Source organism: Peromyscus eremicus, chromosome 6, assembly GCF_949786415.1.
Source record: "Peromyscus eremicus chromosome 6, PerEre_H2_v1, whole genome shotgun sequence".
Lineage (NCBI taxonomy): Eukaryota > Metazoa > Chordata > Mammalia > Rodentia > Cricetidae > Peromyscus > Peromyscus eremicus.
In genome coordinates this window covers 93,865,895-93,885,016 of record NC_081421.1, presented here as the reverse complement: position 1 = coordinate 93,885,016, position 19,122 = coordinate 93,865,895, and the positions used below count along the sequence as shown (strand labels likewise).

At 46.5% G+C, this 19,122-nt stretch overlaps 1 long non-coding RNA gene across 2 annotated transcripts; it reads left to right on the top strand.

The window, feature by feature from the left end:
* Window positions 1–11,480: 11,480 nt before the first annotated feature.
* On the top strand, window positions 11,481–16,539 carry LOC131912682 (uncharacterized). 2 transcript variants are annotated; one of them, XR_009379679.1, is made up of 3 exons: window positions 11,481–11,681; window positions 15,604–15,925; window positions 16,483–16,539. It is a non-coding gene; the product is annotated as an uncharacterized LOC131912682 (long non-coding RNA). The 2 variants fall into 2 exon arrangements; XR_009379680.1 differs by having other exon boundaries at window positions 15,604–16,018.
* The last annotated feature ends 2,583 nt before the right edge of the window (window positions 16,540–19,122 follow it).

Here is a 19,122-nt window from a genome sequence, read left to right as displayed (position 1 = left end):
AAATAAACATTAAGAGGGGGATCTGAGAGCACCCTTAGGCCTCTCAGATCACAGCATGGAGGCCTCTCTCCTGTAACACGCTCCGAAGGGGCTGCCTCTGCCACACACACAGGAACCACAGCAGCATTCTGGGGTTGAAGAGCCCCTGTGGGGCAGCCAGAAGCAGCCTGGACCTTCCCTCTAGGCTCCTTCTGGGATACCCCTCATAAAACCTTACTTTCTCCAACTGCACTGTTCATCATAGAGAGCTCCGGGCCTGAGGCCGGTAGAACCCCCTGTCCTGCCTTCCTGCTTCCTTCTCCTACACTCTCCTCACTGACATGGTTTGTTGTCTTTGCCAAGCATCCTGCAATGCGTTTCCTACCTTCCCTCAGGAAAGCCTCAGAAGTGGGCTGCCATGCCGTCCGAAGGAAGAAAAAAAAACAAAGCTGCAAATGAACAACTTCGCCCACACTACTACAGTTTCTCTTTCCTCTCCAAGGCCATGCCTAATTTTGCCATGAGCTTGGCCAAGACTCAAAAGCATTTAACTTAATTATCTCCAGGAACCTTAGCTAGAAATCAGGCACATACATGTCTGCCCTACCCAGTAGATACATCCTTATTTGGGTGCTGGGATCCCTGAGGGTCAGCAGTCCACAGACAAACAGACTGTTCTCAGTAAATGAGGGGTGAAGAGTCACCTGGGTAGAGCCCACCGTGCAGGGTAGAAGCAGGTCCTCCAGGCAACCCATTGGGCTGCCATGAAGCTGTTAGTGGAAGGGGGGGCTCTCTGCCAGCTCAGCAGGGCAGAAGGGAGCTGCCATTCAGTGTCTGCCTCTGCCGGTCCCAAGGAGTTAGGTATTTGGATGACAGATAATTTCACCTTTCAACAAAGGAGCAGAGCCCTTGTCAACAGCATCTGTGAGGGGAGCAGGATGGGCCACTGCTCATTTGCTTCAAGAACTGTTTTGTCATATGCTTGTAGGGCCACGCAGATACTATCAAACATTAGTTGTTGTTGTTGTTGTTGTTTTAACTAAAATGCTTTATGCGGATTAAGGGTGGGTGATCCAGGGCTGGGGAGATGGATAACTTAGCGTGTAAAGTGCTGGATGAAGACCTGGGTGTGATCCTCAGAACCCACCTTCAAAAACACAACAAACAAAACTGGGTATAGTTGTACGCGCTGGTAGTCCTAGCATGGGGAGGCAGAGATAGGCGGATCCCCGGAGCTCACTGGCCAGCCTGCTAGCCTACTTAGCAAATTTCAGACCAATGAGAGACCCTTCTCAAAAGATGGTGGACAGTCAATGAAGAATGACATTCCAAAACTATTGGATAACACACACACACACACACACACACACACACACACACACACACAGAGGTGAGTGACTGACGTGAACATCTCTTTCCAACCCATTCGCCATCTTTTTTCCTCCCAAGTGTCTCCTGTTACTTGGCTGGCAGAAGAAAGTGCCCTGGACTTTTCAGGCACTGATAACTGCAGTAGCAATGGTGGTGGGTATCTTCCTATCTTCCTGACTTGCCTCATTTATTCGGTGGCTTCCCTATCTGAAAGGTAAGACTCTTACTCATGGACATGGTCCTGGGGGAGGCAATATCACACGCAGAAGAGCTTAGGATTCTTAAGCTTTTATTAATTTGTATGTAGCACCGGTGCATCTCATTGTTAGACATCTCCGGAGCAAAGGGGACCGTAACTCAGACAAATAGAGATCTGATGCTTTTGTTGAGCTCTGTCTAGGGAAGGTGGCTGATTGTACATTAGTTGTTGGGATTGCAAGCATGTGGGATGGGAAGATGCTGAGAACATCCAGTTTTCAGAGTTTTCTAGAATGGTATTTTAGAAGAGAGTTGGCAGCAGCAGTCACTAAAACCCCCGAGCTGGATGCCATGTCCATCTGGGATCTGGTAGAGATGCTCCAGGCCGAGGTGCTACAAGATGGGGCTCAAATCAAGTCTCCGGCCTCCATCGTGTCTCCGCCCTTCCTGGATGTCTTTTACAGTGATCTTCTGCAAACACTAGGACTAAAGCTGAGGCGTTCTGTGTTCTTAATCCCTAAAGAAGCAGATTCACAAGGAGTTTAGGACCTTGAAAGGAACACTAATACCCTTTGCTGAACAGAGCAACTTCATCAGAGCGACAGAAAGGGAGAGGCCATTGCTAAATTTGCTCTCGCTACAGCCTGCAGGCACATTTAGAGAACACAGGGTTGGCCCAGCACGTACTCAAGGTGCTCCAGGCTCAAAAACTCCAGTCCACACCCTCCTGTTCTCTGCCACTCCTTAGTTTCGACTTTCTTTTCCTTTGTCCCTCCACAGCCAAACTTCTTGGAAGAGTCTATCCTGTCTTCACTAACACAGCCCCACACTTCTGAGAACACTCACTTCACAGATGCCCCACACCCAGGCCACTGCCCACCTCACACTGTCACATCCAGTGGCTGTTCAGTCTTGCTGAATGCTTTCTCTTCTTTTACTCTGTACCCTTCTGAATCTTCCTTTTCAGTAGTGTTCATTGACTCTTTCTGTCCATTAAATAATACTTCCCTCAGGATTCTTGCCTTCATCTTCTTTGTTTTTCCAACTCTTTATAAATTTAGTGGATATTTGCCACTTATGCTTGACCAGCCCCTCCAGAAAGCCTTCTGTTGAATCCTCTTCCCTAAGATTTTAGGTGGGAACCAGAGATAGTCCAGGTACTGACTTTCCAGCTTCTCTTGCAGCTAGAGTACACACATGCAACACTGTTTCTGACCATCAGACTTGAAACATATCTTGAATAGAGAGACAGACTCAAAATATATACACTGGCAGGTTCCACTCTGTGAGAGTAGATTCGGATGAGACATTCTGCTATGTCTAGGTTCTAGATTTACTATCCAGTAACACAGGCTGTGGTGTCTGTCTGTGTCCAGCATTACTGTAGTTATCCTGAGGGTAACCCTCAGCTTTCTTGAGACCCTTCTTTTACCTTTCCTTTTTAGAGTAATAGCATTATATCATCATATTCACAGTCTTTCGTATCATCTTCATTCCATGTGGTTGACCAAAGCTCCTAATTACCTTTCAACAATGCCCCCTCCATGCCCCATCACCACAGAATTACTTCAGGGTTTCATTAGCATTCACCTGCACTATTGGAATAGGGTATTAGTGAGTTCTGTGCTTCTGGCCTTTCCCCCTCAATCTGATTTACACTGATGGTATAGTTTTCTTTGCCAAATATGAATTGGCCCTTTTAGTTCCCTGCTTAAAACCTTTCTGAACTTTCCCATTGATTTCAGGATAAAATCTAATCCCTTTAGCATGACACTTGACTGCCACCTTGCACAGGACACATTGCTTTACATCTCTAGGCCTTTGATCACTATGACCTCCAGCCTCACTGTCCTGACAGTAGTGGTGTCCTACTAAGTGCCTCTGGTCCTGGCTGAGAGCCAAGACTAGGAGTTAATTGGAAGATACTCATCCCCAGAGGATGGAAATGTCTGCTTCCCTGAACCCAATGTCCAAAGTCTCCAGAGTGAACAGACCCCTAAATGCCTCCTTTCCTGTTTCCCTTCTGTGTTCTCTGTGATGTCTGACTAAATGATGGGAAAGAAGAAAGATTTATTTTTTATTTTGGTTCACAGTTTCAGATTAATAGATTGTCGCTTGCCCATGTGCTAGGACAGAATATCATGGTGATGGTAATATGTGGTGGAAGAGCCTCTTCACCTTGTAGTGGGTGGGAAGCAGAGAAATCAGCAACAGGAAGGGGTTGTGGAAAAAATAGAGCTCCCCAAAGATATGTCCCTAGTGATCAGCTTTCTCCCTCTAGGCAACTGCCTCCCAATAACCCATGAAAATTTTGAGTCTATCAGTAGACAAAGCCTTTCATTAAGTCAGAGTCGTAGTGATATGATCCTCCCTGGGAACACCCTCACAGACATACCCAGAGGTGTGCTTTCCTGTCTCCTAGGTATTCTGTGCTGACTTATTTCTGTCAACTTGACACAAGGTAGAGTTATCTGAAAGGAGGAATCTCAGTTGAGAAACTGCCCTTCCAGATTGCCTTTGTGCAAATCTGTGGGGCGTTTTCTTGATTGATGGTTGATGGAAGGGCATAGCCACCCCTGGGCAGATAATCCTGTGTTGTATAAGAAAGCAAGGTGAGTATCAAAAACCAGTTAGCAGCATCTCTCCATGGCTTCTGATTCAGTTCTTGCTTTGAGGTTCCTGCCTTGAGCTCCTGCCCTGACTTCCCTCAGTAATGAAGTATGACCTGAGAGCTATGAGATGAAATCCACCCTTTCTACCCCATGTGCTTCTGGCCATGGTGTTTTAGGACAGCAGTAGAAACTAAGACAATATTTAATCCACTCAAGTTAACAGGATTAACCATCAAAGTTTCCTAATACATTTACTTACTTATTTAACACATATTGACTGAATCCACTCAGTGTTATGCACCAAGCTGATGACGACCTTGAGTGGTCAGCACAGACCCCCATGATTGCTGTTAACCTACTTACCTGAGCTTCTACACTCTTTTCTGAATTCAAGTTCCCAGAACCTCACCAACCCACTGAGTGTCTCCCACCTCCTTTATTCCCCATTCTCCTGCCTTTCTTCCCCCGGTCAGGCTCCATGACCTACAATTCTGCCCACCTATCCCAAGAATAGTTTCTTTTTATAGGCCCTTGGCCCTGTGCCTGACCATGTTGCTTTGGATCTGAGGTCTTCATCATGAAGGTCACTCCAGACTGGATTGGATTCAGACACACTATGATGTTTAGATCTCTGACTGGTTAGAGTGAAGCAGCCTCCTTGATTACCAGCTTCTCCTGGAAGCCACTGTTCACTTCTTTTTCTTCTCATTGAGGTCATTGCCTGTCTTACTAATTGTGATACTTCCCTTTCCCCACATGACTTTCCACACCTGATGAATGTTTACTCTTCATAGGGCAAAGGTCATCTAACCCTAGGAAGTTCCCTCACACTGTCTCTGGGATGGGCTTATCCAGTGCTACTGAAATGCTTTCAGTTGTGTCTCTTTATTAGCACAATCTAGTTCTGCTGGGATTCTGCAAGTAAGACGTCTTGTTGCTGTTATAACAAAATGTCTGAGAAAGGCTACTGACCTAGTCCATGAGCCTGTGGGAGCCAAGTTTAGCACACCATGGCCTCCATTCTCTGTGTGTGTTAGTTCCAGGTCCGGGTGCTCCCTGCTTAATTCTTTTCATCCAGCTTTACACTTCATGTTGACCATGTGTGTTCTTACTTCTATATCTTTTCTCTAGGATCCCCGTTTTCCCATGTTAGTGTGTGTATGTGTGTGTGTGTGTGTGTGTGTGTGTGTGTGTGTGTGTGTGTGTATGTGTGACTTTGTTTAGTTAAAGGTTTGGAGTTAAAGTCCAAATCACATGACACAGGATCCAAGGCTTCTCTAGTCTCATCACTGCATGATGAAGGTGTGTGGGTGGCGAGAGTATGTGCAGGAACAAGTTTATATGTCAGACTAGAGAGCCAAGCCCTGAGGTCTCACAATCCCTTTCTAGGGCTCACCCTAATTGTTCTAAGGACCTCTTATCAAGCCTTGATGCTTAAAACACCATCCTCTCCAAACAGTGCCACCATGGGGACCATTGTTTTAACATATGGACTTTTTTTGGTTGAGACACAATTAGACCACATCAAAGCCGTAGTGTTCTGTCTTCTCTACTTGACTTTAAACTCAATGCATCTTAAAGCACTATTGTATGCCCAATGGCTGCCCTAGTACGTGGCATAGAACAGAATGAGGAAATCCACAAAAAGTCACTTTTCAGTTGTCCCACTTCTAACAATGTCACATACATATTTAAACAGAGTGGAATGGTCAAATGACAAGGCTAGTCTTTGATTCTATTTCCCTTCAGTTCTTCCCTTCACTGATGTGCTGAGTAATGCTTAACAACCAGCTCAATAAGAGGAGCCCTGCTTTGTGGGGTTTGCACATTTCCATGGTGAAATACCCTCACTACAGCTCACTTCAAGCTGCTGAGGTAATGGCACCCAGTGTGCACTTGGAGTTGCACATGGATTGTCCATGAGCCTGTGGGAGCCAGATCCAGTGCACCATGGCCTCCATTCTCTGTGTGTGTTAGTTCCAGGTCCAGGTGCCCCCTGCTTAACTCTTCATCCAGCTTTACACTTCGTGTTGACCATGTGTGTTCTTCCTTCTATATCTTTTCTCTAGGGTCCCCTTTTTCCCATGTTAGTGTGTGTGTGTGTGTGTGTGTGTGTGTGTGTGTGTGTGTGTGTGTATGTGTGTGTGTGTGTGTGTGTGTTGGTACTGGTTTCCTGTGGCTCCTGTAACAGGAGCCTTTGATGATCCCTCAGCCATTAATCTTCACTTCCTGGTAACAACCTCTTGACCCATAATAAGTGGCAGTTATTTTCCAAAGAAAAACAAACATGTAGTTGTTTTGATGGTCAGATAAGCTGCTAGATATTAATGTGACAATATCCTGTGCCGTGAGCTGTTCTGTGTAGTTGATATCCTTTATCAGAACAGTTCTATGGGATATAGAGGAGAGAAAGACAACCAACCCATAGGAAAGACGGATTGTTGCTATAAATTGTATTAGGGGCACAGCTGCGTAGGAACCAGCTGCAATGATCTTACAGAACACTCATGATGATTCAGTATCACATGGTCTGGAACTACATTCTTGCTTGACATGATACTGTTGTGACTGAAACTAGCTGTTATAGTGTCTTATGCACCTATCTTAGCCCATAGCTAGACTGTGGGGGGAAAGACAGAAACTTTCTTATGTCTCCTTTATCACCCCAAAATTCAAGGAAGTGCTAGACACAGGAAGATGCCAGATCAACATCTGAATGAATACTCACATGCTCAATTTTTCCTTCTTAAAATGCTCAAATTATCATTGTTTAGAATTATAAGATAATTCATGTTAACTACAAAGCATTATGCATGCCTGGAAAATATTCTGAGTCCTTCAACAGAAGAAAGGAGTATGTGTGCGTGTGTGTGTGTGTGTGTGTGTGTGTGTGTGTGTGTGTGTGTTTATTTTGTGTGTAGGGGGCACACACCATGCATGCTTGTGGAGATCAAAGGATGACTTGTGGGAATCAGTTCTCTCTTTCCACCATGTGCAGCTCAGGGACTGAACGCGTGTTACCAGGCTCAGCAGCAAGTGCCTTTTCTCAAGGAGCCATCTTGCTGGCTTGAGTGTGGTAAGTCTGTACTGATCTCCCACCATGATTCCCACTAGAAAGGGATATATTTGCTTTTAAGTTTTGGCCAATGTTTCTTCATAGTTCTTCCCTCAATGACACTGTATTTGTAAAAATATAAATCATAAAATAAAAGGAAACATTCTATTAATGCAATATTCAAAGTGGATATTTCAACAGACAGAAGGCAAAAAAACCTAAAATAATATTAGCTATTATTTGGAAATTTTGTGATACAAGTTGGTTTAACTTAAAGAAAATCCAACTTCTAGAAACTCCCATTAACAAAAATTGAAATTAAGAAATAAATTTTCACAGGAGATTTTTGTTAGGAAATTACCCACACTCACATCACTCCCAAATTAATTTCAAATTAAACATTTAATTTATAGATGCCTGACTTTCGCTCAGGAAAGGAACAGAAGTATTATGCTCATCACCTTGGATCTGCACAACTTCCACAGCTTTGCACCCTCACAACCCATCAGGCTTGCTACTTATGTTCTCAGTGAGTAATTTGCCTAAAGCTCTTGATTCCACCCACCCTTTCTTGTTCTAGTTGAAATGTCTCAGCTTAAAGGTACGTGATAAACGAGGGTTTTCTTATCTTAACACAACAAGGCACCAGAATTGGTCTCAGTTGAAGGAATTTGTACTCTAATTGAGCAAAGATTATTCTTTCAACTCTCCTTTGATATTTGGCATTGGACCAAGGAGTCTAAAATTAGCTGACTTCAGAATCCAGGTGCGGGTTAAGTGGAAGCAATTCCATTTGCCCCAGGAAGTCCCAGGAGTTGTTGAAATAGTTTAAGTATAATTCTGGTTAAACTGCTCGTAGAGTCTCCTCTTTCTGCAGAGAGTGGAAAACCACCACACTGCAGAGCTGGAAGGGACCAGTGAGGACATCACTTAGGCACTCTCCACCTTGCAGCTCAGATTAGAATGGCAGACCTTTCCAAGCCTTGCTCTGCCTCGACAAAATAGGTTTGTTTGGATTTTTCTTGTCCTGCTCACCCCTCAAAAGCATTCAGGGGACTAGATAAGCATCATAGCTTTCCATTGTCACTCTGGTGGCCTCAAAACATGTCTACGTATTCTTTAACGCTCCTTCCACCCACACGTGCCAAGCTTAGGGACTCATGCGTAGCCAGTGGAACACAGCAAACCTCTGAAGCTAGGTCACAAACGTGACTCAGTGTCCCCTGTTTCTCTTAGGATACTCACTGTGGAAGAAGCCAGATGTCATGTTGGAAGTCTCACTTCTCTGGGACTGCCATGTTAGGGGGAAGCCACATAAAGAGGCCTAAGTAGGTTCCTTGACTGGCTGTTCCAACACTCATGTGTCCCTCCAGGCTGGAAGTATGAGTGAATGAGTCTCCAGATAATTTCAGGTCCCAACCGGCAAGACAGCCTAAATGCTGAAACTTCCCAGCTGACGCCTCAAACATGAAAGAGTAACAAGCCAGTTTTTCTCTGCTGCCTCGGAACTCCTGACCCACAGTTTATGAACACATGAAATGGGTGAGGTCATGTGTGTGTGTATGTGTGTGCTTTCTGGCTAGTGTGCGCCATGTGTGACGTGGAAATGCTCACCGCAGCAATGGCCATCACAACAATGTAAGAACATGGTCTAAATAACCAACTTACCCTGTGTGGGGGCACAGGACCCAAACTACAGCCTTCCCTTACTTCTTCTTGAGTCATCAGAACTGAAACTCCAGGGCCGATGGTTCACTCTCGTCCCATAGAGTGTCGTCCAGAGCTGACCCAGAGCTGAAACCCACGTCTGGCCCACTCCAAGCTCACCCTAAGCGGCAGCTCGGTCATCCATGCAGCAAGTGACTGGCCTTTCCTTGTGCCCTCGTCCGTGTGCGTCTTCTGGTCCTCTTCTGTCCCATTTGCTCTCTCTAATTTTCTTCTTTCAAGAGATGGAGGGAACCTCTGTGTTTTCTAACTTGATCAGTTTTATAACCGATACCAAGGGGGGCAGAGGTTTTCAGACTCGGGCAAGCGTTCACCTGTACGGCTGGAAGAGCCCATGCTGCCACACCTCAGAGCAAAGGCTGGCTTCCATATGCCTCTGTCAAGCCCTCGGACTTGCTTTTTCCTACCTGAGCTACAGGTACAACATCCGCTATTTGTATCTTTGAATCTCCATACATGAGGGGTGAGCTATGAACACACTTGTGACAAATTTTTATCCCACCGAGTCCCCCTCATGCTTGTGTGCTATAGGTAGCTCTTGTGGGCTGCCCATCTCCAGACTGCTCCTGGCAGGGGTGGGCTGCAGGGCCCTGGCCCCCGTTTTGGGTAGCTGTTGCCTTGCTTGCTGACCTTGACCTTGATGTCCTCCCTGTGCTAATTCCCTGCCGGTTTCCACCCTCCTGAATGCTTAAGGGAAGTTCCTTGTCTGTGTATCCTGCACATTGGGCGTTAACAGCTTAGATGCAAGATTGTAGAACATTGGTAGCGAACTTCTGCCCTCCGGGGTTCTCCCATTGTGCTGTAAGCCTGTATTTAAGGTTTCCTCCCTCTTTCAATAAACGGCATTCGGCATTCTGCTGAGGCGAATGACCCGCTGTCTCTTGTCTCTGTTTTTTGATCCACAGCCCCTCGCTCGGACATGGTGGACGGTGGTGGTAGCACGGGTGTTACCACTACAGAGGACAGCTCAGCCTGCTGCCTTGGCAAGGCCTTCCCAGCCTAGAAGAGAAAATGCACCCCAGCTTTGGCCTCCACATCCCCAGTACTCAAATCTGCAGGTCCATTCACATGACCTGGATAAAAGTCGCGCCCCTGTAACATCTTTAGAACAGCACTCAGGAGCGAGGCTTTGCTGTGTGCTTAAAGGTTGACGTGGGCTCATCAAACTTGTTCCCTGAATCATATCACCTCCACTCCGTTCTTCCATCCTCATCAAGCCAAAACCTTAGGCACTTCTTCTGGCAGAAGGCCAGTCTCTTCAAAGAGAGATGGGAAAGAAGGTGAGAACTAACTCTGCCACTTAAAACTGTCACTCGTGCAGAGTGTGGAGGGTGCTGGCTCACCCTAGCAATGACCTCCTCCGCACAGTCCAGGTCACAGTCTCTGTCATGTGACCATAATGATGCTAGCAGGGCGACGACTAAGTAACCCCTGAGATTTGCAGTGGTCCCAGACGTATCTGTGGGGAGCCAGGCGGTTCCTCCTTTCCTGGTTATAGCTGCCAATCAAGTCAACAATAAATGTCTATCATGTGCCAGGCATCAGAGTACCAAAATGCATTAGACAAATTCCCATTGCCGTTCACAGATGAAGAGATGACTTCTCAAGCTTGATTCTCAGGTAAACCATCACTGCTTGTGAGCTGCGTCACAAATAACTTAATATGTATTAGTGATAGGAGCTGCCAAAGATTTGAAATGTCTGACATGAGAATAGATACGTCTGTCCTCGCTTATATTCTTACACAGCTGAATTAGTGGTACCCTCCTGAGTGTCAATTGTCCTGTGCCCCCAAGAGAGAAAGGCTGAGAATATTGTGCCCAGTAAGGACCCTTACTGACTTTGTGGGACAGAGGCACCTTTTGAAAAATATGAAGCCAGGCAGCGGTGGCACACGTCTTTAATCCCAGCACTCGGGAGGCAGAGACAAATAGATCTCTATGAGTTCGAGGCCAGCCTGGTCTACAGAATGAGTTCCAGGACAGGCACCAAAACTACACAGAGAAACCCTGTCTCAACAAACCAAAAAAAGAAAAAGAAAAAAGTGAAGAGCATCCTCATCCTTTCTCACAGAGAAGGAGCTAATGACTCAGACTCCCTTTCTAGGAAGAAGCAGAAGGAACCATTGTCCTTTGACTGTGGGGAGCCTTTGTTCATTTGGTTTTTTGCTTTGTTTTGTTTTAAGGAAAAAGGCAGTGTAGTATGGGTGTCACATCAATGGTGATATGTCTATCACTGTGACTTTACTACTTTATATCTCATGGGTCAATCAGGTGACGTGCAAAGCTAGCCTCCTCAATGATATGTGTATTTGTTTAGGGCTTTAAGCTTACAGAGTACTTTCACATTCATTGACGTGGATGGCATTATGGTTTGGATAGGAAGTGTCTCTAAGACTCCAGTATTAAATGCTTGATCCCATTGTCTCAATGTTCAGAAGAGAGTCCTTGGGAGGTGACTGGATCATATGGCACTAAACTCATCAGTGGATTAATTCATTGATGAGTTCACAATTGAATGAGCTGTGGGGGAGGGGAAGACTTGGTTAAACAAAGTGGGTCATTGAGAGTAGCTCCTGAAATGGTTTATCTTGTCTTTGGATCTCTTCACATACAAGCTCCCTCTCCTGTGATCCTGGTGGCCATAAAGTGAGTAACTTGGTTCCACCATGGTGCCTTGCTTCACCACAGCCCAGGAACAACAGAGTCAGGCGACTGAGGATGAGAAGTTCTGAAAGCACAGTTAAGTTCAACCCTCTCTCCTTTTCATTGTTTCAGGTGTTTTGCTATAGCAGTAAAAAGCTGACTAACATAAATCGGCTCAAGTCCTGTTAAAGTTATCTTGCTCTAAACCCCTATCAGGTGAGTGATACAGCTGAGGTTCAAATCTGGGTCTTCTGTTTCCACGCTGTGCTCTTCATAATATGCTACGGTTGAGAGGAACAAAGATGCAGCTCTATCTTCAGTGTTGACATCTAAAGGCAATGTGACCCACCCCACACTATTGGATAGGATATCTCACAGTTCGCAACGCTTGTTTCTAAGCAGTGGAGATGCATCAGCCTCTCCTTGGTCCAGCCTCTCCTTGGTCCAGCCTCTTGAGATCTAGCAAGGCAGTGTCCTGCAGAATTTCTTCCGCTTTGGGTCTACCACCACCCGTTACACATGCCTGTGATTACTCAAGTCTTGACAGAAGGGAATGACTCCATTTGGAACTTTAATAGGCAATCCAGCCAGGCATGGTGGCACACACTTATAATCCCAGAACTGGGCAGGCTGAGAAAGGAAGATTGAAAGTTTAAGACTAGCCTAGGTTACATAGTGATGCCTTGTTACAAACAAATAAAAACTCAGAAAAGCATAAGCCCAAAGCAGTGACTCCCAGGATTTCATAGCTCTAAATCCCCACTGTGAGAATACCAGAGCTCCCAGTTAGCCACCATGTAGGAGGCTGACATCTGTGGCTTAGGTCAGGAAAAATCTTATAAAGAATAGAGAAGAAATGCACACACACACACACACACACACACACACACACACACACACACATACCTCTAGCCCTACACATCTAAGTCAGGCATTAATTCTGTGACTAAGATGTTCCACCCAGGAAGTCATTTTGACAAGTGAGACTGTGGTGTCCAAACTGTGTCCAGAATCACTTCACCACTCACCACATGTCATTTAAAGGACTTCTCACTTTGCAGTGAAAGTGTTCCATATCAAAGTGCTTACTGAACATAAAAATGAATGGCCACTTAAAGGATGAATTGTAGTACTCCTACAGTCCAAGAAATGAAATTTGGCTTTGTTAATGCTGAGTCTTAGTGCAAAGCTAGAAGGCTGGCTGGAATTCTGGCCTGTGTTTGCAGATGTCTGGTGAACTGCTCGGTCAGCTTGCCTGGAAAAACAAGCCAGCATCCTTCTGTGTTCCCCCAGTGCTGGTCTTGTCAACACAGGGACCCGTGGAAGTGAGTCTAAATCTCGGGCTTCCTCGGTTCCCTGAACACAAAGAGCAAGACACACAATAGTCAGATAACAGATGACGAAAATGTGGTTATTGGGGTGGCGGGGGGGGGGGGGGCTTCCCATGGATTTCTGCAGGGGGTGGGGGTGGGGGGGCTTCCCATGGATTTCTTTTTTCATCATGACACAAATGAAAAATAATAGAGATGTGTGTGAAAAAGTACAGGGGGCAGGGTTAAGCATGCATGTAGAAGGAAGGGATATTCAATTATCCAGAACTATCTACCCTAACATCTGGTGGCAGGGGCTTTTGTCTCACTTTGTGTGTTTGTTTCATGTCCCATCTCAGGATTATCTGAAATTGCATTGACTTTAGGGCTCACATCGGACTGGGAATCCCCACAGGCAGGAGCCAGCGTACCATTGAAGTTGGCCTACCCTGGACAAGCAAGAGAGGGGACAGCATGACCCCTGTTATCTGTGTTTCTTTTATCTAGAGTCCCTGACACATCTGGTGTGTTGTAGGAAACTGTCAACAGCACAAAGATATACAAATTGGCAAATCAGGGTTTTAGCGCTCTGCAAGATATAAAGGAGCCGCATTAAACACTGTTTGAAGAGCTCCAGTGACCCAGAATGGTTTCTATTCCAGGAGTGCCTTAGCCCTGGGTAGCACAGGTCTCCTGTCTTCTCAAGAACAAGAGCTGACCCAGGGTCAACCCAGAGCAGCTCATGAAGGGCTGCTCACTTTTAGATCCCTCCCAAGCCACTCTGTCTCCGCCATATTGCCCACTGGTCTGGTAACCAACCCCATTATCCCTCATCCTACAGACTCTCCTTCACATGGGAAACCAGCGGCCAGTGCTGCGGAGCACAGTCAGAATGAAGACTAACCTGGACGGTTCATCCCCGGCTGTGCCGGCCGCATCACTAAAAGCCATGCATTTCATTTGTCCTGCTCCCTTGGCTGTCTTAAAGTTGGGGGGAAAAACCTGATAAAGCAAGTTAGTATCCCCTGCTGGTTTTTCCGACTCCAGCTGAAACTGTCCTAAGACACACTTATTTTTACAAATTGTTTTTAAACAAACACATTAACAAAAGCTGCAGGGATCTCAGTTAGCACCTAAGAGATGATTAATCATTTGGACAGAAGTTTGTCTTTACCTGTAGGAGGAAACTTAAAGGGTCTTATTAATAAAAACAAACCTGAAGCCAGTTATTGGGGTGACCACTGGAAGATCAGAGAGACAGACAGGCCACAGCTACCTCACCTTGCCAGTTCCTCAGCTGGTCCTGTTTCCTCAGACTGGAAGCCTCTGAGTCCTTATCCAAATGAATCTCAGCTGAACTGCTGCTCGAAAGCCTGAAAGCTTAACCAGCCAAAAGCTTCTAGTTGCTGGTCTTCACGCCTTATATACCTTTCTGCTATCTGCCATCACTCCCTGGGATTAAAGGCTCACTTCTTGGGATTAAAGGCATGAGTCACCATGCTTGGCTGTATCCTTGAACAGATGGATTTCTGCCTCTGGAATGCTAGGATTAAAGGTGTGTGCTACCACTGCCTATCCTCTATGTTTAACATTGTGGCTGTTCTGTCTCTGACTCCAGATAAGTTTATTAGGGTGCACAATATTTCGGGGAACACAATACCACCACATTTACCCATTGTCCTTCTCCCATAAGATAGACTCCAGGCAATGTCCAGGCGCAGGATTGGAATGAGTCTGGGTACCCATAACACCCAGAGGGTTGCAAGGCTTTGATGAGGAGTGGCTTCCCCACAACTGCTATATCAAATTCTGTATGAAAGTTAGTCCCACAAGCATGGGCACCTGCACTTTCAAAATGTGTACTTCTAGAGCTCCTTGGAAGGGGAGAGAGGCAGAGATGCTATGCCATAGTGGCTTAGCCTCCTTCAGGTTATAGACCTGTCCCATGTCTGGCTTCACTTCCAGCTCAATTTCCAAGTAAGAAAGTCACTGAGGATTGGGATCTGTTCTGGGTCTGACAGGCAGGTGTTTGGGGCTTCTGGGTTCCTCATTGAGATGCAAAGGAAAAGACTCTCACTCCTGTCTCCTGTCATACTCTGGGGGTCTTGTGATCTTCCCAAAGTAACAGATAGTTACGGGCCTGGGAGACAAAGCCAGACCAGGAAGCAGAGGCAGGCATACCCGAAGGCCTCTAGGTCACACTCCTCCTCTCCAACAGAAAAATAATAGCTACAATAGCTCTCCAGTTTCTTTCTAAGTTTTTAGTTATTTTATTTTATGTGTTGGGGGCATCTATAAGCACATACACAAGCTCCTGTGCCTTCAGAGGCCAGAGGTGCCGAATCTCCCTGGAGCTGACTTTATAGTCAGTTGTGGGCCACCTGACATGGGTGCCAGGAACTGAACTTTGGTCCGGTGGAAGAACAGCATGGGCTCTTAACCACTGAGCCACCTCTCCAAGCCCCTTAGTTTCATTTAGCCCCACTTTTTCATTCGCCTCGCCAGTACTTTGAGGGAGCTGGTAGGAGTCTACTTGCATAAGTCCATGGCTGACTTCAGTGTGGATGGAAGCAGTGTCCCATGAGGTACTTGTGCATGGCCAACGGGAACATGACAGCTTCCATAGTTTGGCGAGCCATCTGATAAATGCTAACTTTCTCCAGAAAGCACTGTGACTTCCCTGTACCTTCCTCTCTCTTTTCCTTCAGGAGGGAGGAGACAATCCTGTGTGGGCTTTGAGGACAAGGGAACGCTCCATCTAGAGTCCAGTCTTCTCCCCTGAATCATTCCTTCATCACATGTGACGTCAGCACGTTGTCTGCCAAGTAGAGGTGGCGCAACGTGGACATCCGGAAGTGACGCAGGAGGACGAAGGTGGAGAAGGCATGGGGTGCAGCTGGCGATAACCCCAGGCTTTTGAACACAAGATGTCCCCTACATGGCTCTCCCAGCATCCAGCCTCCTGCCTAGTGCTGTGGGCCGATGAACTAAGGACCCAGGCCTGAAGCTCCAGCCAAAAGCACTCAGAATGTAATTCCTCTGCTCTTCTCCCAGACACGATTCTGAAGGAGTAGATGTCACCCCAGCCAGTCATTATCCCAGAATCCACCCCACAGAGCACGAGTAAGCTGATGCAACCCACAGCCTGTGGCACAGTCAGCAGGCTCCCAAAGTGTGGCCAAGGGTGAAATGTTGCCCCGCTGCTCTGAAAAGCTTTCTGCCACTAACAAAGAATCATTATGATAACAGGAAGGCGCCGGAAGCTAGGCACAGTATAGGCAGGAAAGAACTCTCTTTCTCTACCCTTCATGAAAAAACAACAGAGGTTTTAACCCTCCAGTGTCCTGCTAATTTCCCAAGCAATGCCTAGCTTAGCGTTCCTCCTTCAGTCAGGCACCCAGGGAGGTTAGAGGCAGAGCTCAGCCAGAAGGTGCCCGCCGGGCTATGCCAGAGACGGTGCCTGGGAGTGTCACCAAGTGGTCTCATTTGCCCATGACTGCTGCATAGGCAACCCACTGCACTAAGGGGTTCTGTGACTAATGTCTGCTTTTTGTTGCCTACTCCATTTTCTTTGTTTTTCATTCCAGCTGCATCAATCAAACATTTAATTAGTTAATAAGAAATGTCCGTTGAGAAACCACAAAGTGCCGAGTCCTGCACTAGATGATTCAGAGAAGATGAGGGAAATGCCTGTCCTCAAGCTATCTGGAAAAAGACGATAACAAAAGGCTAACACATGATAGGCGGGTAGGCGTGAGCAGAGAGTGGCACACAGCAGGTGCTGTGAGGTGCAGAGCTGGGACGGGCTGGTGGTGCATGAGCAGGTCGGGAGAATGAAAGGTGGGCACGGATGTGGGGGTGGGCTATGCTGAGGGGTTCCGGCATGTGAGGGATGATATGACTGCATTTATATTTTGGAAGGTCTTTCAGAACATGCACTGCGGTGTGGAGAATACATTGAAAGGAGCAAGAGGCAGGAGGAGCAGCAAGGGGAAGGGTTAGAGCAGAGACAGGGACATCTGAGCGAGGGCAGAGGAAGGGGGGGTTAATCCGAGGGCTCTTCAGATGGGACTAGAGAACTAGGGGGTTGAGCGTGGTGTGGCTAACATCCATGTGAGTGCTTAATGACCTGCCAGGCTCTGTTACTTGCTGCAAGTGCCTTATATGTAAAACTTTTGAAAATTTTATAGTAACTATAAGCTGGAAACTGAGGCCCGGAGAGGTTAAATAATTTGTCCCAGGTCACACAGCTGGTAAGTGGCAGAGTCAGAATTTGCATTCAAACTCCTGGGTTTCAAATTCCATTCTTTTAGCCCTCAATTTCCTGCTCTTGCCCATGTTTCTCTGCACTTACCTGTTCACCTGCCTATACATGCAAGTTTTAATCCCCCACCATGGTGTACCAGTAAATATTTAACAATGTTGAGACAGGGTCTTGCTTTGTAGCCCAGGCTAGCCTTGTACTACCTATGTCACACAGACTGGCCTCTCGCTCATGGTAATTATCCTGCCTCAGTCTCATGAGTGCTAGGATTGCAGGCTGGGCTGCCACACCTGGCGATGTTCAACAACTGGCCCTCCGATAGACAGAAGCCTGATTTTCAGCCCCTGCCAATCAATCACCATGATGTCAATACTCCCAGGGAAACCAATTACAAGCTGTGAACATGATGGCACAGAACACAGATATACACAGTCAACTTGCGAGCCTGTAGGAGTTGGCTCCAGCACACCCCCTGCCACATCTATTCCTGTTACCAGCAACAGCTTCGTTCATTTAGTACAGAGCACTTTGGACCATCCGCCAACCCTCCACCTGGTTTCTTGTGGCTCTGTAAAATGTCACTAAAAGTCCACATTCATGTCCTATTGTCTACTTCCTGGAGAAGTCCCTCAAAAGACCACCATCCACATATGCAATCAACAAGGGCGTTTATTATCTCAAGAAAGCTTTCAGCATGCTGGGGCCAGCCATCCACACAAAAGCAAACTAGTGATAACCCCGAGAGGAGCTAGCAGGTTCCTTTTAAGCACAGCCAAGGGGAAGTCCTAGAGCAGTAAGGTCATTTTAGATACGACTGACTTAAGCAAGTGGCAATCATATTAGTATGTTCTAATTGGCCAGGGCTAGTAGGGGTTGCCTAAGGCTACAGTTTTTCCACTTTGGGGCAGGCCTGGACAAGTCCCAGGCTTCGTCCTTATTTGGTTAATGCCTTGAGCTGATAGTGTTGACTGTGGCTCCAGCCTGGCCTGATATTGCACGTACCAGGCTTCCTTGTCCTTGCTGTCCTTGACGCTCACCCTGGCTTGCACACCTGCTGAGTCCTTCCTCTCTTCCATTTTGGTTCCCAACTCTTTCATGGGCTCTGACTACTCCTGTGATTCAACATTTTACCACCTAAGTAAGCAGCATCCCTTCAGTGGGAGCCCAGAGGTATCCTCTAGCCCAGTCTAACTCCAGGTCTCACATCACAGTCCTTGGGAAAGAGTCTACCCACTTGTGTGTTTGTGTCTCCTTGCCAGGCAGACACCCACTCTTAACCAGGAGGCTGCCCCTCCCGAAAGGCTTGGAAGTCTCTAAATTTAGGCATGAACTGGAAGAGACACCCTCAAGGAATTTGTAAGAGAACAGCTGGAGGTGGGAGATAGCTCAGTAGCCCAGACCCTGTTTCTTCCTTCTAACTCCTAATTAAAGACTGGGTGGCTTTCCCCCAGGCACGTTCTTACTTTCCCTTTGTGCATCCATTGCATGACATGTAAAAACCCAGCCAGTGGGTATGACTTGCAAGTGACATCTTCTTGGTAATTAAGTACTGTATATGGTGCTGCCACATAAACTGTACACACCATGGAAGAATGACCAGTTTTCCCATGCTCACAACTGAAGGTTAATACTTCCCATTGACACCTCTGTAAACCTCCATGGTGTTATAGAATAATCTTTTTGTACACTGTGAAGATGTGTCTTTGCCAAGGCAACTTCTGATTGGTTTAAAAAGAAAGAGCTGACTGGCCAATAAGTAGGCAGGAAGAGGTTAGAAGGGAGAGCCAAACTGAGAGGACACTGGGAAGAAGAGGGAGGGTGGAGTCACAGGGAGTCGCCATCCAGACACAGAGGAAGCAGGATGAGTAGAAAATGAGGTAACAAGCTATGAGCCATGTGGCAGCACATAAATTAATAAATATGGGTTAACTTAAGTTGTAAGAACCCAATAGTGACAAGCCTA